Genomic DNA, 25178 nt, shown 5'->3' on the forward strand with positions numbered 1-25178 from the left:
AATGAAGTCTGCTTTTCAGAACTTGTAAACTGGGAGATGATGTATTTCAGAATGCTATTGAGTGGCCAAGCTCAAGGTAATGCTGCAGGAGGAGCAGATCCCTCTTTTGCCTTCCAGAGGCCAGATTAAACAGAAGGGGGTGGGATCACAGTGTAGCTCAGGGTGGAAGGGAGCCCTGAACAAGGCTGACTCTGAGTTCAGATCCCAGTTTCTCAGGACTGTGTCCACTTGAGTTTTGAAATCTTCCAAGAAGAGAGGGTGCACAACAACTTTGGCCAAGCTGTGTTACTCCTGCCTTGTGTGAAATAGTTTCTTCTGGTAGAAGGCTGGAGCACATTTCCATTCATAGTTTGTGCTGCACCTGCCATCCCTACTGAATTGCCCTGTGGCTCTTGGTGACCCTGTCCTGCATACTGACAGGCAGGTGATGGCTCTCTCTGTGCTCATCTCTTCCCTAGGCTGAACCTGCTTCCTCAGCCACTCCTCAGGGCAAGATCTTCAGCCCCTCAGTATCCTGGGGCCCTGTGCTCTTTTTATCAGTGTATTTTGTATTGAGGGACCCAAAACTGAATAGAATATTTAGATGTGGGCAAATGAATGGTGGCGTAGGAGAAGTGGCATAAGTCTTTAATCCAGGTGTGGGTTCCTTTTTTTTCCAGATACCAGGATGTTTTTACTGCATACATTTGTTTTCAAGTTCTGTGCCTAAATTACAAGAGAAGTCTAATAATTGCAAGTCTCCTGAAAGGACAGGGTTGTGACTGCTGTTACAAAACTCTAGGGGGTTTGAGTTTTGGTCAGGGAACCAATCCTTCTGCTATTGATGACAGGCTGGGTTTGTGCCTCAGCACATGAAAATGCACGTGTATGTCACCATCTTTAACTGCAGTTGGTCATCTTCAGAGGGCACAAACTTCTCTTGTTTGTGTAGCTTTCTAACACCCTTGCCTTAAAAAAAAAATGGAACAAGCTAAGCTTTTAGTATACAGCCAAAACCACTAAATACATTTTAAAAAATATGTTGAAGATTATGATAGCACTTCTCAAAAGACATGGTTTGAAGTATTTTATTTTTATTGCATCCATGGTAGGCTGTAATGCTTGGTCTCAAGAGTACTGTATAGGACAGATCCAGTGTCCTGTTAACAGGAATGCATTTGAAGATATGAGATGCTTAATTGGTGGCCTTGGTTTTAGCTTAGGTTTGGCACATGGCAAGCATGACAGCTGTCAGTTTGAACACATGTATTTATATGGTTCTCCAATTTAAACATTATCTCATCATCAGCTGTTTTGCTCCTCTTATGTTATTTTTTCAGGTAGCCAGTACTTTTCCTTGCTGTTAGTTATTTATCTGGGAGAGCAGTGCCCAGCATGGCATAAAAAAAAATCTTGTGATACAAACCAAACAAGCATCCCAGCTCCTTAAACTTGAAGTTACAAGGATGCATTCTCCTGTCTCTATGAAATTTGTGTTGTACTGCCTGCATTCATGGGTGGCAGGGCAGCCAGATGAACTCCTCTGATAACTTTTTCTACCAAAAGCTTGTAGAATCTCTTTCCCTCAGATAACAGCTACAAGTTTGAGCCTCTTAACAGAAGTAGTTGCAGTGAAAAGAAAAAGAATTACAGTTGTCACCATGCTGTAGATAACTGCATCATATTATGAAACCAATTTTTACTTGGTGTCTTGGAGGTCATGTCCTCGTACAGCTGTCATGGTTTGGACACTCAATGATCTCCACCCAATGGCAACTTTAAAAATGAAGAGGATGGCTTGGAATTTAGCTTTGTAGCAGGAAGCTGACTAGAGGAGGACAAAAAAACTGTTTATCTTTGGGTGTGTTTGTTCAGCAGTGTTTCTCACAATGTATGCTACCCTGTGAATCTTGTGCTTTTTGTACTTGATGGTCAAGACCAGACAAGTTACTTGGTCCAGTTCTGAGTTGGCTACCATAAAAATGACAGTAGTTAGATTCTTGCCCAAGATGTGTCAGTGTAGTCACTGTGAAAAAGGAGGAAGTTTTTGCTGTTTATTACTTCCTCAGTTTGAAGAAACACAGATATTTGATGCTGAGCATGTTAGAAACACTACCACCAGCAACACTTCTTGTTTTTATTACTTTCCTCTCCCCTGATTAAATGAACTCAGCTCACCTTCATCAACATGCTAAATATGTGAGGGCAATGAAACCTGTGTGACTGTTATTCTATGGTGATTTGGCAAGGAAATAAAAGATATTAGGGGTTCAGTAATAGCATAAAAATAATGAGAGGGAAACAGCATTAGGCTGCATCCAAGGAAAGTTCCTATTGTGGAATTTTACCTTATCTTGGTGAGGGACATGCGCCTCCATGAGATATGTAGAAAGTGAAGAAACATTGTTTTTAGTGCAGAAAGTGTCAGTGAGACCAAGATCTTGTATCTCTTCCCTACTTCCATGTTCTTACTCTAAGTTACTCTTCTGTGACTTCTGTGTTAGAAGAGGTGAAGGAGCTGTGCTTCACAGCCCATGTGTGACATCATGTTTTGGAAAAAGACGAAGAACAAATGCTTCATGCTGTGAAAAACAAAGTGTGTAATAACACAGACTATTAGTAGCTCAATTGATTGACAGGAATAAAATGTAGAAAACTGTTATACAGCTTGCTGTTTTGTAAAGTACAAACCCTCAATTCAATGTACTTTTTATGGGTAACTTCACATTTGTGCATTGTCTGGTTGAAAAAAAGAAAAAGGAAACATTCACCTGTGTTCTTTTGTAAGACTGAATATGAATTTCTGCAAGTGTTCTAGTTGCACTTAGCAGGAGGTGGAAATGGACAAGAGTAATTCAGTTTGATGTATAATTCTTAGAAATCTGTAATGTAAGCATAAGACATTAGGAATAAAAACTTAGTATTTTAATGTTTTTAATAGGGGAGTGAAGATCTTTTAAGATATGATGATCAAAGAATTAAAGGCAGAACTTTTTTTCTGAGTTGTTTTCTGTACTGTGACCTAATGAGGAAATTGATCCTTAGAAAGAAATCCTACATGTTTCTAGAAAGATACTAAGATAAGAGGGATGACATGCTAAAACACTCATTTGCTTTTTTTTTTTTTTTGCATATTGAAGAAGTAAAAAATACTGTCCTGTGAAAATGTAATGACATCTGTGCCATGAAAGTAGTGGTTTGTCTTTCCTGCATGAGTTTAACATCAGCTGCTGCTTCTGTGTTGCTGATATCCTGGGTTTGGTGGCTGTGTAAACACCAGGGTGAGGAACACTCTCTTTTTCATTTTGTCCTTTTCAAAACCAAATTACAATCTGAAAGATATGAACCAGTTAAATGGCTGATGCCTTCCTGGTCAGCTTGCTTGGATGTTAGGGTGTGAAAGGTAGATCCTGCTAGAGAACAGTGACACCTCGTTCGTGACTGATGTTGTGCACAAAAATTGCTGACTTTCTTTGCTCATGCTTTTTCACTTAATCTAGAAAAAAAAATCTTAAAAAAAAGAAGTGAGTTAGTGGACTCATGCCATTCACAGTCAAAGATTTTTTTTTTCCTGGGTGTTTCTGGCTTTGTTGGATGTTTATTTGAAGAAATGGTTTACCTTCTATATCCAGGTGAATCTGATCCATAGTAGGGCTGAGTTCCATTCAGGTAGTAGGAGTTCTGTACTGAAAATCTAAATGCCTGTTAAAACAAGGAGTGTTGTGAAAAAGCAGGTTCCATCCTACTCAAACTAGGTGCCAGTCTTGGCACCTCTGGTTTTTGTGTGTCAGATCCACACTTGGAAATAGTGACAAATAAAAATAGAAAGGTCTTTTGGGAGATTACTATTATAAAACACCACTATAGAAACCAGCCAGGAAGGTGCACAAACAAAAAGTTCTTATTGAATGCAGGTACATACAGTTGGCACTTAGTAATGCATGGAGTGCTAAAAACAATGTTAAATACTGAATGCCTACCACTTCAGTGAGTACCACTTGTCTCAGTGAGAAAACAGCAGTTTTCAGACTCTACCCTTTCTCAGCACACCCGTCTCTTGTCTTCTCCTTTCCTCCTTGTCTTGGTCCTTGCTCCTACAACTCTGTCCCATCTTTCCCTCCCTCTCTGTCCTCTCAAGATTTACATCATGCAGTTTATGCTGCACACTCTAGTGGATTTCTGCTTGCATGGAACAAAGAGAAGAGTGGTGCTTTATTGTACGTGTGGTGATCTCAGGGAAGAGGCAGGACAACATTTGTGGGTAGAAATTAGTATGTTATAGAAAGGGTCAATATAGTTAGTTTCATTTACTTCATAGACAAGATGACATCCATATCCTTTAACTTCAGATATCTGCATCTGAAATAGTTCTTCACTTTATAATTGAGGAGGGCAAATAGTCATGTCTGGTGTGCAGTGCTTCTCACCTTAAGGTGAGTGTCTAAACCAGGCTAAATGAATTGCATCTGACAAGCTTTTTCTCATTGACTTTAAAAGCTGCCTGAAGGTGACACCTTCAACATCTGAATTTTGGCATCTAAATTCCATCAATGTCACCCAATGTGGGGGAGTCCATAGGGTGATACTTCCATGTAGGAGATCCTACAGTGCAAAGTCAAACAGTGGTGAGCTTCAAAAACTATGTTCTGATTTTTCATATGCAGCTTTAAGTCACCTTCTTTGTTCACAAGCAGTCTGGTTTGAGAGACTCACTTTTGCATAATTTCTATTATTCAGGATATTATGTTATTCATTTCATTGTGGTTAAGACTTTCCAAGTTTCTTTAGGGAGCTGGGATTGATCCCTACTTCTGCATTTTCTTGGGATGGCTGGGAAAGGCATGGGAAACAAACCTTTCCCAGACAGGTTGAGAAAGAGAACAGGGGAAGTAGGAGAAAAGGGAGAGGATACTACTACACCTATGGGCTGATTTGGAGAAGTTTAGCCAAAATAGCAATGCTTAGGAAAGTTAAATTCTGCTTGAAATATAATCCTGTCCTAAGAAAGATGGAGAACTGTTAATACTAGGCAATTCTTCCTTTAGCAGCTTGCATTTAAAAATAGAATAAAAACATGAGGTCACCAGAGGTGCAAGAGGGGAAAAAAAAAAAAACCCTTCAGCTTTCAAAACAGACAGAAGTCATCAGTGATTTGCTTGCATATAATGTATCTGATAGTGGTGTATCTTTGTATGTATGATTTTTGTATTTGTCACACCAGCAAACCTTCTGCTGTACATCTTATCTTCACACATGTTTGTTCATGCAGCCACGTACGGTGAGCTCCCACAATCCGTCATCAAATATTTCATCATTCCGTGCTCCCTTGAGACAAGAAGGGAAAGATAGATAGGCAAAGACTGATCAATATAAGAGATTGGCCTCCTTTAGTGCTCTCTGGAAAAAAACCCAAAAACATAGCATTTATTTAAAGAAAATAAGATACCATCTTCTGTATTATTCTTGAACTGTACTTGGAAATTCTGAAATAAAAATTTTAAAAAATGTTAGTTGGATAAAATTTCTTCATGATACCTGAATCCTTTATTCATTTAGAATTCACAGTTATAAAGTCAACCAAACTAAAGTTTAAAAATGTCCTGAGCTGTGAAAATTTGTAAAACAGGCATATTTGATGAATTCCCCAAATCCTGAGTTTCAGGTAGAGCCCAATGCCAGAAGCAAAGCTACTATATTTGCAGTCCCAAAATAGGTTCTTTTATTCTGTGTGCAAGGGGCCAGTCCACACACATAGATAGTCAAGGTATTTGATTTATTTACATTTCTGTGTGGAAGGGGGTGCTGGGTGTCAAACCCACAAAGCCAACACTACCAAGACATTTCATGATACATTTTAGCAAACGGAAGCCTTAATTCATTGGCTACAAGTTTCATAGTTCTTGTATTAGACTTGGACACATTAATTAGTGTTCTATCTCCATTTGGTTAATTATTCTCTCTCTTCTCATGCTAATCAGTCCCATGGTGTTTCTCTTCTCTTGGGCTGGTGGGTTTTTGGGTCAATGATCCGTGAGTTGGGATCTCCCCCTGCAGAATTCCCTTCTACCCAGTCACAGCTGGCTCAGCACAGTTGCTGGGTAAGGTTTATTTATTTCTTATCTTGGGGGTTCTGCCCAATGTCCTTGTGGCCCATAAATTCTGCATTCTTTGTGTCTGCTGTCAGTGGTACATCCTTCTCCCCAACTTTGTTAACCTCCCTCTGGGTGTGAGATCACTGAAACCTGCCAGGCCCTAAAGCTTAGCAAGGCAATTCTACCAACCAGTAATTTGTCTTTCTAACACCTGCACATCACTTAGAGCTCATGTGCTGCTCTCTGTTTCAGACTAAATCTCCTTTCTTATTGATTAGACTTGAAAGTATGTGAAGATCAAAAATCAACAATCCTTCCTTAAGAAGATTTTTATGTATTTAACATTTTCCAGCATTTTGACAAAAGAAAATGCAAAAAATTTAGTAAGGATGACTTATTACAGTGCTCCTTGTACAGTTTAATCACTCCATAAGTACTCTAAGAAATATAGGCAGACAGAGGGGCCCCTGTGCATCCTTTGACCAGCTTTTTTATTGTTGGTCTTTCTTCTTTGTAAACTACTTCTTTATTGTCTCCAGAGTATTTTGAAATTTGCTGGTGCCACATCTGTGGTCCTGCTGTTGAGGCAAGGCTGTAGGTCAGGAATACTGCCTGATGCCATTCAAATCCAGAAGGATCAGATGCCATTCAAATCCAGAAGGATCCAACTTCACAGACTATGAACAGCCAAGCAGAAAATGTTTAAGTTGCAAGGCCTAGTGGAAAGCATCATTTTCCATTTGTCCCTTCTTTATGGCCAGGAGCAGGTGCCACAATGTGGTGTCTCAGGGCTCATGGAGGGTCATGTAGATGACTTGTAATTAATGCTGGGAAAGTGGGAGAGAACCTCTAAAATCAGTGGACTGGTGAGAAGAGGCTGCTTTTTAGGAAATGATGGTTTTCTGTTTTTTTTCCTGGCAGAAGGCTAACAGAATTTCTCATGCTGCAACTTATACCCCTTCTCTCTCAGTCCTTCCCTGTGCACCTCCTAGGACAGATTGGCTCCTGTTAAGCAGCCAGTTTCTACTCATCCAGGTGTTTCTTGTACCTCATATCCCAGCATCTAAGCATCTTGGTGGTCCTTCTCTGTAGTCACATAATTTTGTACACTTCTCATGTACAGGAGATGTACAGGTAGCCCCCCACTGCCAAGGCTCTGCTGCTGATAATGCTTGATGGTAGAATGATATGAAGACTAAGTTTTGCAGGGACTTGGCACTGAGAAGTGCAAGGTAATTCCAAGTGTCACTGTGAACCTGTGGATTTCTGGGGAAGGGCCTATAGTTTCTTATTCTTTGACTTTGAGAAGGTTTTACTGATCTGTTTGATTTGGTTTCCATAATTTTAATTCCTTGAGAACCACCAGTGGGATTTCATGGTGGTGGTGGGCATTCCACAGCAGGCAGGGAGCTGCTGTGTGATTAGCAGTCCTGACATATTTTCTTTCCCTTGGCTGAAAATCCTGTGCCACTTACAAATTATTTAGTGAGGAAGCAGTAATTATTGTAACAAAATATATAGTTAGGATTTTTGGTACAGTATAAACACATTTGGCATTAAATAAAACCATATGATTATTAATAAGGTTCTATAACATTATACTGCCATCTCCATCTTCAAGGACAGTGTTTTGATGATTTACCCGTGGTTATACTGTTTTACAGATAAAGTACAAATAATTAATTCTCCATGGTATAGGGAGGAGACCTGTTGATACATGCTGGAGCTTCCCTGTTGTCCCCTTTTGAAGCATCTCTGTGACCTCCCTCAGCTGTTCCAAACTGAAGGAGTAGGGGAGAAAATTGGGATGTATATGATAAGATATCAATCTTACATTCTCTCTATTGGAAATGAAAAGATTATGTTCTTCTTCTTTGAAGATTTGTGCACTTGGTGAAGAGGAAAACATTGTTGTGTCTGGCAGGCTGCAATGAGGTCACCCCAAAGCTTTCTTTTTTCCAGGCTAAACAATCCCAATTCCCTCAGCCTTTCCTCAGAGGAGAGGTTCTCCATCCCCCATATCAGCTTGGTGCCCCTTCTCTGGACTTGCTCCAACAGGTCCCTGTCATTCCTGTGCTGGGGACCCCAGAGCTGGATGCAGCACTGCAGGTGGGTCTCACCTCCCTGGGTTAGAAGCTGTCTAGGAGCAAGATACCTTCTGTCTGGAAGCACCATAGCTGGGTTTGTCTACCATTAGCAAAAACAGCTTCATGCAGTCACGTTCTGTAGAGAGGCAGATTGGTTGGTTGGGCTGATGGATTGGTTTTTGCAGCCCTGAGAATAAGCTCACACAGTCAGCCTGGAAGGATGGATGTGCAGGCACAGCACCCAGCTAACACAGTGACATGGCTTGTAAACTACAGCTGCTTTTTACCTGGCTGATTTGGACTTGGACACATTAAACACAGACATCTGCCTCACCCCACCTTGTAGATGTATTCTGGGTTAACTTTGTGAGATTCTTCTGATTTGTGGCTGGATTCCTTATCTTATTCAGTGGGAGGTACCCTTGTCTGTTTTCAGTTTAGGCAGTAAGAAATCTTTTTCTCACACCTTTTGTCTGTGTTGTTAGTTTACTGACTAATCTCTCCCAGGCTGTGGTGGCTTGGGTTGTGTGTTTATCAAATGTCTAGAATAATGGAGTCTGATTTTGACTATGCAAATAGTAAATAACAGCACAAAAGACCAAAAAAAAAAGTTGGCATCTTTCAAAAGCCCTGAATGAGTACATATCATTTGCAATTTCAGAGTGGAACTTATCAGGCTTTTTAGTCCTTGTGTAATTTAATGGGTGTGTATGAAGTGAAGAATTAAAAAAGAGGCTGAGAGGCCTATGAACATTCCACAGGGGAGTATTTTAAATACAAGTGACAATCCTGCATTTGATGAGTGTACTCACATGAAATGGACTCCCTGGCTCCTGATGAACAGCTCAATGCCCTTTCCTGTCACGTTTCCTGTCAGAAACTGAGTGTAGCCAGGGCTCTTCTGTGTTCAGGTTGAAACCTCCTGATGTTTTCAGGAAAATGCTTATATTTATTGTTCTAACAAACCTGAATTATGGAGATTTTTGTGCTGTCTGATGGAAGCATAGAAATCCAAAGGCAGCCAGAGCTGTACTATTACTCATGAGTCTGTGTCACTGTTAGCACTATCTTAGGCCACGTATCTGTGGCTTGGAGCGACTGGTAATTGAACTAACCAGTTCTTCAATAAGATCTAGATGATATCTTCTTCTCTTGGGATGAGTAGAAAACTTTACTATATAGCCTTTGAGTAAAGGTGAAGCTAGTCCTTTTAACATAGGATTTTCAGTGTTCCATATGAAATAAATTTATGGGTAAGTTAGATTCTGTGGGAGAGACCTCACATTTTCACTATAATTCAATATGAAAGGACAAAAGTTAGTAGAGTTACAACAGTAGTGTCTCCTGGTTCATTATAGTTAATAAATCAAACAAAAAAAATAAAATTAACATTAAAAATTGAGGCCTAAATGCAGCTTTTTCTGTTAAGATAATGAGCTTCTCATCTTGACTTTCGAGAACTATTTGTTAGTGCAAACATACTGTCTTTCAAAGGATAATTTAGAAGATGCTTTAATTTTTATAAACTGAAGTTCAAAACAAAAAGGAGTCTTATCCCAAAAAACTTCTACATGTGTGCCAGGGTGGTGGGAATATCTTACAAAGAAATAAAAGATTAGAAAATCAGCATATACTTCATAATGTAAGTTTTTGTCAGAAGTAGATCTAGTCAGATGATAAACTAGTCTGTTTTGTTATGTGAAAAGTCTCAATTTTTCCCCCTGTAAGTACTAACCACAGTGTGGTAGTGAGACTTCCATACAAAAACACGATCAAAAAGTGACCTCAAGTATAAACACTGTGAAACGGTGTTGTACTTTAGTCCTGAGTATTTTTATGAATCCTCTGCATCCTGAATGAACCTGGATTTAATGGGCTTATATCTCTTTCCTCCCCACTGCAGAGCACAGTGCTCAGAAGCTGTGTGTGAGCCTGGCAGGAGCTGCTGGCACTGGGAGAATGTCCCACTAGCTGCCAAACCAGTGGGGCAGCATTGGAGGCAGTAATAATAGTTCAGGGCTCACCTGGAGGTATTCGAGGGAGGATTGCATCTTACAGGATGCTTGCTTTGGCTGCTGGGGAGGAACTGAACAGGAAGTGTCCAACAAAAACTTGGCAACTTTAGGTTCTCAATTTCTGCGTCTACATGTGCTCTAGCAAGTTGAAATATTGAGCAGAGTATTTTTGATGGCATTGTAGTGTTGCCTGATGTAGTCAAGATTTAGGTTTAAATATTCTGTCAGGTTTCTTCTAAAAGTACAAAATATGATTAGGCCATGGGAGATGTTTAATTACTGTTAGGTATTTGAATCCAAACATGTTGGATGCATGTTTACTTTATCTGATTTGTCTTCAGAGATTTATTTGTCAGTTGTTTTCCTTGGAATTGTTTTAATTATTTTTTAAAATGATTTTGCTAAATATAATCAGGGTGATTCATTAATACCACTGCTGTTGTGATTGATTTACTTGCCACATGCTACAGTTAGTTTTGCTTAGCTTTGCTTGGTTAAAAAAAAAAAAAAAAAAAAGCCTGTATACCTGTTTGGACATGTCTAATCTCTTCTGAGTTAGATCTGAGTTACCTGACAACCTTTGACATATTTCCTTGTGTAATTCTTCTGAACAGTGCTTTCCCCCTCCCTGCTTGTTTTCTGCAGTAGTGCTTCTCCTGCATCCAGCTTAAAGCAAGTCCTTTATGCTCTAAAGACCCCACATGTTGATAATTGGTTAAGGTTTGTCAAAGGCCACAAGTCTTCTGTTCCCACTGTTGCTCATAACGTTCCCTGGAGCTTTTTCTCACTGGCAATGGCCTGGATAGGCTTTTCCAGCTGAAGTGGAACTCTCCCATCCTTACCACGGGACAGCTGCCAAAGCAATGTGCTAGAATGTATTCCTTTCTTCCCACAGTGAGATGTATGGGTTCTGACTTAGTTTCACACCAGGTAGGAGTTAACAAGAGTTTACCATCAATTTCCTGGTCGAGACTTTGCAACCAAGACAGAGGGATTTCTCCCTCATTAGTAATACTATTTATTTTTTTCCAACATGCAATTCCCTCAGTTCTTTTTCTAGACATAATATTCCCCAGACTACCCACCATCTGATCTGTTTCTCTCATAATTCTGAAATATATTTTTATTCACTTCCAGAGGACTCACTGGTATACAGGCTGTATTGCAACATAGGTGTGTAGAGTAGATTTGATATAAATTTAAAAAATATAAATTAGTTTTATATACAAGACATAATAATTATTTTCATTCTAACACATGCATTTTGATTTACTGAGTTTTCTTACTAGCAGGATGTACTTTACATGTGCAGATGATTATAAATAAGTTTTGCTGCTGATGACAGATTAAGTGTTCATGTCATCTAATGAAGAAGTGTGAGCAGCCAGGTGTTGGTGGCAGCAGGCCATGATGTGTGTGAGATACACGTGCTTCCTTTTTTTTACTTTCAAAAGAAATCAGAGTGCTTCTCCAAGGGTAGATTTTGTTAGTTGGTGCTTTTCTTTTCTTTTTTTTTTCTTAGTGTGTGTAATATTCCATCTAGTGTTTGAGTCATTTTTACTCATGAAAAGAGTTCTGAACCCCTCTTTCAAGTAACCTCTCACTCAGTTTGTGGGAAGAAGACATGCAGTTGCTTTTATCTCTCCAATCACATTAGTAGTGTCAGGGGAAACAGCTGTGAAATGAAGGTTATGGAGAGTTAATGAAAATAAATTCTGTCTAACTGGATACTGAAATGTGGACAGACTTACTTGATTTAGCATTTTTTATGTCTTCCCTGGGTTGCCCTCACTTGTCTCTCTTTTCCTTGTAATTTTAGCCTGTGAATACAAAAACGTGGAGAGTCTTTTGAGACTTGTGAGATTTTCTGAACTTTAGTGTCAGGTTATGCAGGAGAAAATAGAGAAATAACTCCTACAGCAGAACAAGGGTTTGGCAGAACCTTTCTCTGCATATGTATTTTAAATAGTCTGGTTTGCTTTTGAGCAGTGGTCCTCATTTCAGGTTCAGAGATGCATGTGTGTGTGGTTACTGTGCTCAAACATTAGGACTTTCTAATCCAGCAATATCCACAAGAATCCACAGATTTGCCACTGCCACTTGTGCTTCCTCTCACAGGAACAAAGGGCCCAGCTTCTTCCCCTGTTTCAAATGCTTCTTGTTCTTGTGGAGTTTTTAAATTCAATTTCTAATACTTTCAATCAGCTGAGGTTCATTGGTTTAAGTCCTTTGTCACTCAGTTCACAAAGCTGAAGAAGGACACGTGGACAAACAAGGCAGTGACTGGAGGCATCTGGAGTAGTGAGCACCTCCCAAAACTGTGCACATGAATATTTTCCACTGGTGCTCATGCAGTTTTGGATGTTGGTGACCTGCTTCCGAAGTGCCTGGGTGAGGAACAGGTGCTGTGGCACTGCCAGTGCCTTCTGCATCTCTCCCAGGGTCCAGTCACAATCAAGGGGCAATAAGGAAACAATTTGGGCACTACCCTCCCTGGGATTATGTCATCTTTTTTATCACTGTGGTGTCCAGTGCCACTGCTGGCACAAGCCAGGCTGCCAGGTTATATTTGGCAGAGAGGTCAGGGCATGTGAGCAGCAGGCAGCACTGACTAATGCTCCAGCCCTTGAAATGGTGCTGCTGATGCCATTCAGTTCCTGTCATGACCCTGCTGCCTTTGGCCCCAAAGTTACCTCCGTGCAGAGGAAGGGTGTTGCCTTTCTTTATGACTCCTCACCAAATACAGGGATTTAGGAGGATGTGATGGGTGTAAATATTCTCAGTCTTTGGCAATATGAGTAAGACCTGGAAAGAAAAGATGGTTTCCAAGATGGTCTAGAGATGCAAGGCATTTATGAGGGGACAGCATGGCCCAATTAGAGACTCTTCAGCCCCACATCTACCCAGGAGGAGTCCCTGTGGCAAGAAAATGTTTGGAAGACAGTAATTGAGTTCTCAGCTGTTGGAGATCCTGTTTCCAGCTCATCCTCCAAGATGAAATGATTGTAGATGAGCACTCCACAGAAGATTTCGGAGAGTTAAGGTCTAAGATGTGACGAAGTGGCACCATGCCACCACATCAAACAGCTTGTCAGTATTGTTGTAGTCCAGCAGACAGCCTTGGGAACAGGCTCTGTGCCTATAAACCAGTGTCCTCTAGGTGAGGGATTTGCTGAACTGGCCTAGACTGCTGCGGAAGTAGCACCTCCAGCATGGTCATAAATTGTGTTTATCTTATTTGGGAGGTCCAAAGGACAGTTTTACAGTTCCACATTCATGAAATACTGCCTGTTTTCTGAGGGCATCCAAATTTGATGGTATATTCAGCAAAACACTCCTTGATGTCTTCCTTTCCCTTCCCACTTCCAAGTTAACTGATTATTCCTTTGTTATTATTCATGTGTGTGCCTGTGAACAACCACAAATAGAAGAATGGAATTTTTTTTTAATGTGTCACTTAGCTTTCCTGAAGATATGTGGTGCATAGGCACCTTCTGCAACCACTTGCTCTACATATATGGCAGACTGGGATCACATGCTCATGAGGAAACTGAAGTTTTGGGTGTGTTTTCTCCTTTATGACATCAATGCAAAGAGCATTGAGCTACATATGAAGGATATTAAATACATAGGTACTGCTACAAAAAAACTCGTCAAGTGTATATACTTCTACTGGAGTGTATTTATGGCCAGTGCTGATTTAACTCTGATATCTTCTTTTCTTTTTATTTCTCTTTTTATAACAGTTACACAGGATTGAATGAAAACATTTTTGCTTAATTGAAAGAAATAGTGATGGCATAGTAAAGTAAAACCAGAGCAGTGTATGTTTTTACATGATAACTGAAAAATGGTATGAATTTCATAAATATGGCACATATATAATCTCCTGAGGACATCTTATTGTGCAGGAATCCCAATCCCAGCCCCATGAGAAGGATTTTACTTGGTGATGGGTTGACCTTGGCCAGCAATGAAGCACTCACCCACTTTGCTCATTCTTCCCCATCAGTGGGATGGGAAAGAGAATTGGAAGAGCAAATGCAAGAAGGAACTCATGGTTCAAGATAAGGATATCTTAATAAGCAAAGGAGAGGAAAACCAATCCAAATCAATGCACAGTCCCTCAATAATTCCACCTGCAGACCAGTGCCCAGCCAGTGTCTGAGCAGCAGCTACTTTGGGAAAACATCACAAAACCAGAGTTTGTATTGCTGAGCATGGTGTTAAATGCTGTGGAATATCCATCCCTTTGGTCAGTTTGGGTCAGCTGTTCCCTCCCAGCCCAGTTGCTGGGGAGAATGAGTGAGAAATTGATAAACCCTTGGTGCTGCACAAGCTCCGTCCAGCAGCAGCTGAAACTTTGATGTGGTGGGGTTTTCTTTTTGTTTGTTTTGATCTAAAATAGAGCACCATATGAAGTGCTATGAAGAAGATTAACTCCATTCCATCCAGACCCAGTGCACACCCTTAGGTGCTTATTCATAGTTAATGATTTGTTATTCACTGAAATATTTATTGTATTGCTTTGTGTTTGGAAAAATTGGTGGAAGAACCTTGATAGTTAAACATGTGGTGAGTTTTATGCATGTAGAAAATCTGGAAGACAGAGGAGAAAAGAACCAACTGTGACTTGGAAGATGAGAAAAGTCACTATAAAATAATCCAGGTTGCCAAAAAAATGAATGTTTTCTTATATAAAGCTGATGAACAATACTGTTTTATACATCTTTAAAACCTACACAGGATCTTTAATGTAGAAATTGCAAAATTAATAAAGGAAGTTTAAAGCTGATATTTCGTAAAGGAATTAAAAAATGACATTGTATTTTGAAAGCTCTTGAAATGAACTGCCTGGGGTGCACATGAGGTCAGAGCTGCAGCTTTGTTGTAGAAAAGTTCCTTGATAATTTTTACAAATTAAAACATTTGTAGTTAGTAAGCTTAGAGAAAGGAAAAATAAATCCTAGACTTCAGAGCTTAATAATATTGCCTAGGAAAGACAGGAAAGGCTGTTTTTGCCCAATATGCTTTATCACATAAGTAGAGAAAAATTTGCCCTACTTTGTTTACAAAATAAAATAAATAGTGCCTTTTTAATGCTTTAATGAAATACAGATTTGCACATCTAACATTATTTCATGGTCTAACTTTTTATTGTGTAAGTTTTCTTTCTTCCTCGTAGGCTTTAGTTTTGAATACTTGTTGTTGAACTTCCGTGTTTATATTTCTTAATCCATGCAAGCATGAATTTGGACACAAATCCATGTCCAAGCAAATAGCTGATCGTATCTTGCCACAGTGTGACATTCCCTGCTGCCCTGCATTACTTAGGTAGTAGAGAAATGTTATCACTGGTACATCTGCTGCCCTGGAGGTTACTAGAAATGTCACTATTGTCTCTTGATCTTGATTTGAAAGACCATGGAGGTGCAGATGTTGTGTCCCTCTTGGATGGCTCCCAGGAGCCCGCTGATGTCCTCTCTCAGTGGCTTTGGTGTTCACACCAGCTGCTCTGTGGTGTTGGTGCCTCCTGCCACATGTTTTCCCTGGCAGATGCTGGGTCTTGGTGGTGATAAATCTGATGAAGCTGTTAGGATAATTGCAGATGTTCCAGTGTAATTGTGTCTCCTCCCTTCCTTCTTACTGGACATACCAAGTTTTTGGTACAGCACTTAACCACAGTGAGATTCTCAGCATAATTGCAGTGCAAATAGTACTAGATTTTACCTCTTACTCTATTTTTTTTTTGGCTTTAATGCAGTTTACCTGTTGATTACATTGTATTACTTAATATTTGAGTTTGAATTTTTACATGGCACCTACATAGAACAAGTGCGACAGAAAACAACAAATTGCAAAATCACTGCAGACAGTTTTTTAATGTTTATACAAATTAATTTTTCCTGAAACTTCCTTCCATTTTCTCCAAGAAGAAGAAATACATGATTTAAAAAATGGCTTGAGGAATCCTTCTTCTGTTAATTGTTGAAGAAGTCCTCACATTCCTTCATCTCTCATACTTTTAGAAGTGTTTTACTTTGTCCACTCTGATTTCTTTATGTCTCATATGCTGGAACAGTCTCATTATTTACATCTAGTCAATAATATGTCCTAAATATGTTTATTTTGGTTAGTTTTGCACCCTTTTATGCTGCTCTGCTGTCCTTTAATCTAGCCCAAATTACAATTTAATAATGAAGGTGAGGGTTGAGGAGGACAGACAGTTCTAGTTCAAAAAGTTAGCTGTAAAATAAAACCCTTCAGTCCTCTTGCATCTTCTGGTGTTGCAGTCCAAAAAATTCTAGATTCTTCTGGGTTCAGTCTGCCCAGACTTCCAAGGGCAACTCTGCTTTTGTGTCCCTGTGTACAGAGTGCAGTGCAGAACTGCTGCTGCATGTGGCTTACAGAGCCAAGGGGGAACTGAGGCTTTTCTTTAATGAAAACTGTGTGCCATTTTACCAGGGATGAGAAGAGCCTTTTAACAGAAGTAGTTCAGTAGCTGCCTGATGAAGTTCCTATAGCAAAACTGACTTTTGAGCCAACTCTGAGTATTTGCCTAGTAGAGCACGAAAAAATAATTACTAAGGACATAGAACCAAGCAAAATAAAAGCAGAGTATAACATAAGCAGTTTGGTTTGCCCCTTCTTGTATTTATCTTCTAGAGGGTTTCCATATTTTCTTCTCTACCACAACTTTTATTAATTTGTTTTGTGCCAATTAACGCATTTGGCTATACCAGCTATACCTTAGCTGGAAATTTTAAGTAAGGAGACTGACATTTCATTTTAACCTATTTTGGGAGTTCTGATCAATACTGGGAGGAAAAAAATGGAATTGGGGTAATATTTACATTATAGAGATGTATATGGTAGAAAATAAACTTTCAATGAACAAGCTGGTTTCACACTCATAGTGAGATGGGTGTGTCAAATAAAGGTTGTTAATTCTAGATTTTTGTGCTGAAATTTGTAAAGCTTGAGTTGTGTTTATTGCTTCCATTTTCACTACTCTTCTGACACATCCTTAAGGAGGAGGAGTATTGGGAATAGTTGTGTAAGTTATTTTGAGCAACTGAACTTACCTCATTGCCTGAGAAGGATATGGGGTCTTGCTTCCAGGTACAGCCATTGTTGTTCTGAAGTTCCTAAAAATGTTATTGCATGTTTTAATTAGTGAGAGCTGAGTTATTAAAATTATGTTGAACTAGCTCTCATTAGGGAAACCAAGACTTCAATGTCCTCTTGTTTCTGTAGCTCCTGGTTTTTTTTCCTGTTAATTAATGGAAACATTAATAGAAATTGGTGAGTTTCATTTACTTTTTTATGTTAAAGACTTGTAATTAACAGACTTACAGACCAGGCTACAGTGCTGCCTTCTGATGGAAACAGATCAGCTGATGTCTTTGAGTAAGTCCATTTCTTTACAATGCTTCTGCAAAAGCATGCCATTTTATTTTCACATCTATAATTTACTATTTTATAACATTTGAACTAATGAAACTATCCATCTCAAAAATAAATGTCAAATATTTAGGAATTATTTGTCATCCTTAGTTACCTCTTCCTGATCCTTGACTTCTTTGAAATTGGTATTGTCACATTTGAAGGCAGATCAATGTACAGTTCTGCATTATGGTTAATGGATATCCTTGACAGAGATTTCGGGGTCTGTATCTTTGCCAGAAGAAATTTTGCAGTCCAAAAGGTCTGTTGCCAGGTTGACTGCATCTTCAAGTGTGCATTTACTGCACACAGCTTTCTAGAGAAGGCTTTTAGAATGCTTGAAGGCCTGGCTTTGGAGACTGGGTCCAAAGATTTTGAACTTGTCTCTTGTTTCACTGTGCATGTAATACAATGAAAACACAACAGCTTTCTTTCTTTTCCTTTGCATAACTAATTCTAGTAAGAGAGTCTTGATTACCTCAGTTGTTTACTCATGCTCCCTTTTGGAGATTACTTAGGGTTTTGGAAAGGAATCTGTGGCTCCTTTAGCTGTGGGAATATTGTTAAGAAAGGAGGGGTTTACATAATGCTTTGAAAAATCGCCAAGACAAAATACTTTGCTGTCTCAAACTGAGTATCAAAAATGTTTTTCCCCCAGATCCTGAGGCTTTATCTGTGGGAGATTCTGATTTCTTGTCCCTTGTGAATGAGTTGCCCCATCTGGGTCACAATGATGAGATAAATGCCTTGTTAAACTGGTTCTAACCCTCAGAGGGTTGAAAGTAGGCAAATGCAGAAATTAAAATAGAAGGTTTTAGCAGGTAACTACAGAGTTGCAGGCAGATGACTCTGTAGTCAGCTATTGTAAATAGGACATCCTAAATGACTTAAGTCAGTCTTTGAACTGGCTCCAGAACGACTTGCATTTCATGTGTAAAGTCCAAGGCTCATAATACATTTGTACCACATGATGCTTTAGGATAAAGTTTACTGTGTGAACTGTTTTAAAATTAAAATCTGATTGAAATGGTAGTAGAATTATTTTTTGTGATTTGAGATGTTTACTTAATTACTCTCTGTACTCAACTGTCAATTAGATGTCTTGCATAAGACCCAGAGCCAAAGTGAGCTACTCAACCTACTGAGACACTGGGATGGTACAAACACCTTTGGCTCCAAAAGAACACCAGAAAACTTTGTGTGTGGAGCTTTTGGGTGTTTGTTTGTTTTTAAATGGTCATGTGGACATTTTAAAACTCGAAGCTTTCAGCAGCTTGCACGCTGAGAGCCCATAAAGTGTCAGAATCCCTTAGATGGCTTTCACACACACTTGAACAATGTGGTTTGTCACTGAGTGCTGCACTGAAACAATTCATTTCTTGATGACAAACAGCTGAAGCATGACATTCACTGCAATGAAAATTCCTTCCTTCAGCAAGCACCACGGAGGCTGCTCCTGCTCCATGCACACCAGCTCAGGTACACATAAGGATCTGTGATGCTGTAGCTGCAGGCTATTAGTTCACTCTCTTAAGTTTTTCTTCTTAAATCAGCTTCAAACACTACCACAGTTATCTTATAGTTTTATAGATAGCATCTTTAATCAAAGATAAGGGAGATGATATAAAAATTTGCTTGTCATATGGAGAGGGAGCTTTCATTAATTATAGACTTGACCCAAACAGAAGAGTAGGTGTGGCTGAAAGTTAATGCTTGTGGTGGACAAATCAAACTTGTTTTCACGCAGAAGTGCATGTGCATTGAGATTATCCACCTCTGCTCTGGCTGTTTGTTAAATCTAAGAGACAAGATAAACTTAATTCTTTTATAGAGGTGTGGCCACAGATCAGTGCTGGAGATAGAAATAGTTTGTTGTAAGCAGCTTCCTCAAAGTTAAAACCTTATTTAGTTTTTTCTGAGGAATTTTCTTTACGCATAATGATTCTGTTATAGGAGCACATTGTTTTTACTCATCACAAAGTCTCTGCCTGGTTTACTGTGTTCAGAAGTGCTTGGCAGGCTCCAGCTCAGACATTTAACATAATTAACATGAAGGTGTTTCCTGTTCGGGAGGTATTTAAGCATTCTAGGATGATCAAGCACTGAGGCTGGAAGATGAGCTGTTCAAAACCAATAGTTGAAGGCCTTGTAGATTAGTAATCCAGAAGAGAGTTGTTAATGAACAGAGTGGAAGCAACATTAAGTAAGTGTACTGAATTGTAACAAAATGTTCATCATTTTAAATAACAAAGCCTTACACAAAATTAACTGGGCTGTCAGTGTCCCAGTTAAAAAAATATTCTCCCTAGTTCGTCTGCGCCTCCTTTCCCAGGAGCCTCCCATTTTCATTTTTCATTTCCCCCTCTCTTCTCTTCTTTGGATCCTTTCTTTTTTTCTCTCTCACTGCCTGCAAGATCACTTTTGGTAGCTGTGGAAAAGAGAAGGAGAGTGGTAAATGGATTTGACAAGAGGCAGAAATACTGTCAGGAGACAAGTCATTCCTCAAAAGGTGAAGCAAAACAAACTCTGAAGGTGAAGCCCGTGGTCTTCTGGCTCTGTAAAGATGCAGAGATGCAGGTAGGCTGCCTTCAGTGAGCTTGTATCCAGAAGGAATCCTGAATTCTGCTGCTATTTACTCGGTAAGCTAGTCCTTCTGAAGAAGCCAGTATGACTTCAAAGAAGCTCTTGGTTGTGTAAATCCATGTTATGATGTCTGTTTGAGCTGGCAGAAAGCCTGAACTCTGTGGAGGTATGTAGAAAACCCATCCACATCCATGTGTTTATTTTGATGTGCAACTTTTGACAATTTAAATAACTGTATTAATGGCATTTAAAGGAATGTGAGAATGATGAGCTCTGATGATAATCGGTGGGGCTGTGGGATCTGCTGTGAAATGATATCTTACATTGGTGCTGTGCTAGAGTTTGGGACAAAAATCACTTTCTGTGATGCATCTGTGACTACAATTTATATAAGTTTTGAGTTGCTTTTTCATCTTCTCTATTGTTATCTTGTTGAAAGGTCTAATACTTTTCAAGACTTCCCTGAACTATTTCTTCTGCTGGACACATTACTAGAAAAGCCATATGAAGTATGAGAATAGATTTTTACAAGTTATATCTAAAAAGATGTCTGTGTTAAGCATTTTTAAATTGTTTTCATAAATGTAACTGTACATACACATAAAAGATGAAGGCTGTTTGCTCCAAGACATGGGAGTCATGGACCTGGCCCATTAAACACTCTCATAAATTGTGGTTCAGTATTGTCATCTCTTAAGAAATGATGCTTCACTCAGATACTCCATATTGAAATACACATGGAATTTAAATGAAAGCAATTAATCTAGGATTTATATTGAAATCTCTGCAGATGTGCATTTTCAGGCAAATGAGAAAATCCATAGGGATAACTTTTGCAATAAAGTTATAATTACTTAAAGCCTGAAATAAAAAAGTCTATTATTAAGTCTGGAAGCAACAAAAATGTCTCCTATTACACAAGCTGACTTGTCTAAGTATAATTCTATGTTTTCCTGCTAGTTCTTACTGAATTTGTCATTTCAATTCAATTTTCCATTCCTGACATCAAAAAGAAGTTTTTTAATCATTTTAGTAAATTGTTCTTTCTTTCTTTCTTCTTAGAGCTCAGTAAAATTTTAATGGCCAGTTTTCAAAGCTGAATTTACAAAGCTAAGTCTACATTCTTAATTGGTGCCTTTCTAGTGCTACTTTAAAAAAGAAAAATGATTGCTTTTTTCTGCAGCATGTTTGTAAGTGTAAGTTACCTAGGTATTTAAACTGTTGATATTCAGAAGTGACTTAATAAATCTACATTAATGTAATTTGTAATCACAAATCTCCAGTGAATGTAAGCTGCTGTGTTATTTTGTGAGCAAACGGTGGCTTGGTGCCTTGTTGCCAAAAGTCTGAGTTTCAATTGGGCTCAGCATAATTGATGCAAATGTGGAATGGCTGGTACCACACTTGATGCTTGTCTTTGTTCTAGACAGTGGGCTAATTTAGCTCATGAAATCAACTCATTTTAGGTGAGTTCCTTTGCTGAAATTGCAGGGTGTGGTTTATGAAGATTTTGATGCATAGATAAATGGATGAGTTTATGCAGCACCAGCCAAACCTCACGAGTCCTGGTTGCATCTCATTCATTTGGCCCTTTCTTCACTCTCAGGCTGTGCTACCAGGGGCTCACCCTCATGCTGGGCTCAGGGACCTGCCCAGGGTCTCCTCCCTGGCCCAGTGGGTGCAGGGGAGGGTGTCAGGCTGCTGAAAGGCCATGGAATCTCCTGGGATCTCGTGCTGAAGGGGCCCTTCCTGTGAGCTGCAGTCCCCAGCTGCAGCCTGGAGCTGTGGCCATTCATTCCCCTGTGACGAGTGTGTCCCAGCACAAGACCCAGCACTCAGGTGTGTGTAACAGTGCATCCCTCCCTCCCTGCTGCCCTGTGCCCATCTTGCACAGCCTTTCCTGCCTTTGGACAGTGGGAACTTGAGAGCCTTATTTTGGTGTATGCAAACCTGTTTTATCCCTTCTTGTGGGCAGAAAGGTTCCTCCCAAGAATTAAAGACTTTCCTACTTGTTGCTCGAATTGCACTGTATTTAGAGTTGTCCAGATGAATTGGATTTAACTCTGAGTTCCACTTTGGCTCCACTAACGTTGGACTTCAGTCCAAGGCAGATTATGACAGGCTCACAACAAACTAAAGAGCACAAACCTTGCTGATTTTTTTTCAACTATCACTTTGAACCACAATGCTTGAACTTACATAAAAGAGCTGATGGGGAAATGTTGCAAGTGTGAGTCTGGATGTTCAAAAGCATTTTCATGTCCCTGAACTTGTAAACACCCTTCTGTATCTCCCAATGTAGCTACAGAAAGTAGGAAAATGATGCAGTAACATGATGTTTCTGTTCCTCAAGTCATGGTGAGTCAATATGAACAAAGGAAGAAAAGCATCATGTGTTTAAAGAAATGAGTGATGCTGGCTTTTTGTCTCCTCAGTCAAACTGCTTCATCTGGTTCTTTGAGTTTCTTACTATATAAAATGAGATATTACCTGTGTTAGGTAACTCAGTGTGATGATTATTGTTTATACAATGCTTTAAAGCTAGGCCAGAGCATAAATATCAAGATGAGCTTTTCACTCATTGAGATAGTCCAGTGCAGCATAGTTACAATTGACCTAGGGGCAGGGATATTATTACTTCATTGCCCACCAAAACTGGAATTGAACTTTTCTTGGGCTTGCTGGATGCTACTGTAACATTAGACATGATTTGTTTTATATTACTACAAAGCAACAAAGTTCATTATATATTTTCTCTGGCACAACTGTCAAAACAATTTCATAGGCTATCAAAAGTTGTCCATACTTACACATATTCAAGGAATCAGGTTTCCCCTGACAGGTTTCTCTGTACAGATTCATTTTTTCCCAAAAGTTAGGAGTTGAAAAATTGCAGCAGAAAATTCCAGGAATATTTTACAAAGTCAGTTTTTAGTAACCAACTTTAGCTGTCTCCCAAACATGGCTGTGTACATGAAGCTGATGTAATGTCAACACTTGGCTGTGGGAGGAATGGAGTGGTTATTGAAGGCATCAGGGGCTTGTTGGGGCACACCTGGCAACTATGTAGAGGTGCCACCCAGTGGCTGGATGATAATAATGAACTTTTCTGATGAATTTTGTAAAAGGCCAAAAAAAAGGGAAAAAAACTACTTAAAGGAGTACATCTTATATTAATATTGTACTAAGTTTGGGGATTTTTTTAAACATCACTATCAGCACAGGAGTTCAGTTTCACAAAAATTAGTAACTGACGAAATTTGTTAATGGCCTTCAAATTACAGAATAAAAAAAGAGCTTCAGTAATTTGAATAGTCTCCAAATGATGAAATGACAAAATGTATTCCTCCTTTGAAATGATGTTTTAGAAAGTGGATCCGTACATGTTCCTGTCAGTTTGTGCCAAACCAAAGTTTTGTTTGTTGTTAAATTGTGATTTTTCCTATGCAAATGACGGCTAGAAATACAACTAGAGGGGAGTGATTATTTGTGGTAGGTATTAACTGAAGTTTATGATGTATCTCCTCACAGGAACATCAATATAGAATGATATTAACCTGGTTTGTAGATATAAAAAGTGAGTTGCTGTGAAGATATTTAAGATACAAAGATATTTAAGACAGCAAGATACAAAATTAAATCTATTACAGTTAATTCCATAGTTGAGAACACCAGGAGGCAAAATAGTGAAAGGATGATGAGCATCTGGCAGAAGCCTGGTATAGGTAAAGCTCTATGCTACTATTCATGAATATTTTAACTAGTTATATAATGGCAAGGTTTCTGGGCAGCTAACTCCATTATTCATCAAATTTCCAGATTATCCAGCAGATAACCTTATCATTCAACTTTGTAGTTGGATTTTATAATCCGTCTTTCTGAAGCGTCTTTACTGGATTTTTTCCTAGTTAATGGAGGTGCTAAAAAAGTTTAAACATATTTAATAATTGCAGTAATTTCTATGACAGAGGGGCTTTTTGATTTTGTAAAACAGAAGACGATCAGTTGGAATAAGAAACCAGAAGCTGCTTGGATTCACTGTATAAAGATTTGGCAGAGCAGCACTGTGTCTGTGTTAGCACTCAGAAAAACATGTTTTGAAGGCCTAATGACTGTAGCATTTCCAGCTGCATGCTGTTTGAAGTGCAGGAAAGCCAGAAGCTTGGAGCCATTTCATCTCATGATGAAGTTGCTCAGAGCTTCAACAAACTGCCAAATGCAAACAAATACATTTAATAACCTGAAATTAATATATTGTACTGGGAAGGCGGTAGAAAGAAAAAAAACAAATACATGTAGGAATGGAAGTGGACAACAAGTACGACAAGTTTGTGGTGTGAGAGTGGCTCAGAAAAGCTCTGTGCAGTCTTTGTGTGAGCAAATGTATCGTGGAACAAAGCAACGAGGCAGCAGACCTGCTCTTTGTGGTTTTTTGTGGGAGTCGAGCAGGGACACTGCGTGCAGCTCTGGACACAGATTTGCTGGAGAGGTCTTGTCAGAAGGAAGCAGAGAGGAGAGCATGGGAATTCCTTTACAGAACGGGAAGATGATGCTAAATAATGGTTCTGAGTGAGAGATACAGCTGAAGCCTGCAAGTATTTAAATGGTGTGAATTTGCCAAACAAAGGAAAGAATGATTTAGGCTGAATTAGTAAGGCAGAGTGGAGTAACTATAACAAAGGGTACTTTTAGGTGAGGTATTAACCCTGTTATTAAGACATATGAGAAAACACCTTGAAGTAAGCCGGTAGGAATACTTCTGTGCTGACAAGATGTGACCTAAGGTAGTTTAAACAGACTTTTCTATCTCTAGGATCTAGAATAGTGAAGGCAGAAAGGTAGAACTCAATTCACCTGTGAATCTGAAGCCTGGCCATTAGATGGCAGGGTGCTGGCACAAGAGGGTGTGTGCCTGCCTGCCACTTCTCAGTGCCATGCCCAAGGAGGAGCTCTGAGCCATTCATCAGTCCCAAGGC

At 39.3% G+C, this 25178-nt stretch overlaps 1 protein-coding gene across 1 annotated transcript in view; it reads left to right on the forward strand.

The window, feature by feature from the left end:
- The window catches only part of CRYBG1 (crystallin beta-gamma domain containing 1), a 96648-nt gene that overhangs the window by 1309 nt on the left and 70161 nt on the right, over positions 1-25178 (forward strand). The gene's annotated exons all lie outside the window — the stretch shown is intronic.

Source organism: Agelaius tricolor, unplaced genomic scaffold (assembly GCF_023055355.1).
Source record: "Agelaius tricolor isolate 1412-34295 unplaced genomic scaffold, bAgeTri1.0.p SCAF_1, whole genome shotgun sequence".
NCBI classification, from domain to species: Eukaryota; Metazoa; Chordata; class Aves; order Passeriformes; family Icteridae; genus Agelaius; species Agelaius tricolor.